The sequence below is a fragment of the Camellia sinensis genome, chromosome 5, assembly GCF_055761805.1.
Source record: "Camellia sinensis isolate YWXY chromosome 5, ASM5576180v1, whole genome shotgun sequence".
NCBI classification, from domain to species: Eukaryota; Viridiplantae; Streptophyta; class Magnoliopsida; order Ericales; family Theaceae; genus Camellia; species Camellia sinensis.
In genome coordinates, this window is record NC_138965.1 from 56,630,641 (window position 1) to 56,631,608 (window position 968).

The 968-nt window shown below is 36.2% G+C and overlaps 1 non-coding gene across 1 annotated transcript; it reads left to right on the forward strand.

Moving 5' to 3' along the window:
* The first annotated feature begins 259 nt into the window (after nucleotides 1-259).
* LOC114281140 (small nucleolar RNA R71) lies at nucleotides 260-366 on the forward strand. Its single transcript, XR_003635805.2, has one exon. It is a non-coding gene; the product is annotated as a small nucleolar RNA R71 (small nucleolar RNA).
* The last annotated feature ends 602 nt before the right edge of the window (nucleotides 367-968 follow it).

Sequence of the window (968 nt, forward strand, 5' to 3'; positions counted from 1 at the left end):
TGGCAAAAATACTAACTACATATCTGTTGTTGGATCACTGGAGAGATGTGTTATGGCTTCACTAGGTTCAATTTGCAACTCTTTTTCAAAAATCTCACAGCATCCACTCTTATGAAAGTTTTGAATGAGTTGGTCAAAAGAAATCCACACCTCAGCTGGGAGCATCTCAAAATTTTCAGTTGACCATATTGTGTCTACAAATTGACTTGTTTGAGAGTTTAACCTATTATAAAAGAAAGCAATGAGTTGAGTCATTTTGTAGCCATGTTGTGGACAAGCATCTACATAGCTCTTGTATCGTTCCCAACAATAACAAAATAACTCATCCGCTTCTTGAGTAAAATTTAATATTTTTCTTTTGAGAAGAGTGAGGTCAAATGGAGGTTATGATTCTTTCCATTTAAAGTAAGCTAACATATTTACCCAATGCAAGGAGGCAAGAACGACACCCATGCATACACCACTCACACACACACACACACGGTTCCTGCTCTTGTGCGCTAAGTTATGAAAGCAAAATATCAAAGGAGAAAATACTCACAACGATTTAACGAAAACGCTTTACTCGTCTTACGGATGCTTGACGTGTAAACTGTTGTCTCCAATCTCCACTTGAGCTCTCTATGTTTAGCACTTTGGTGTTTTGCTTGCCAGTATTTTCTTTTTTTATTTTTTTTTAACACTTTAATGCTGCAGTTTGTTTTTAAAGCTCGGTTGCGCTCTGCTTGCACTCCAATGATAGCTCCACTTGCAAAAACTCTGCACACTTAGCAACACGAAAACATAAAATCCTAAACTAAAAATTAAAATAAGAATGTAACTTTAAATTAACTATTTTGCCAGAAGTCTCCAAAAACGGCACCAAGATTTGATGAGTCGTTTCACACACCAAAAGTAAACACTAAATTATACCAAATTCTTTTAGAATAATGGCAAGTCCAAGTATCAATCCACAGAGACAAACGGGA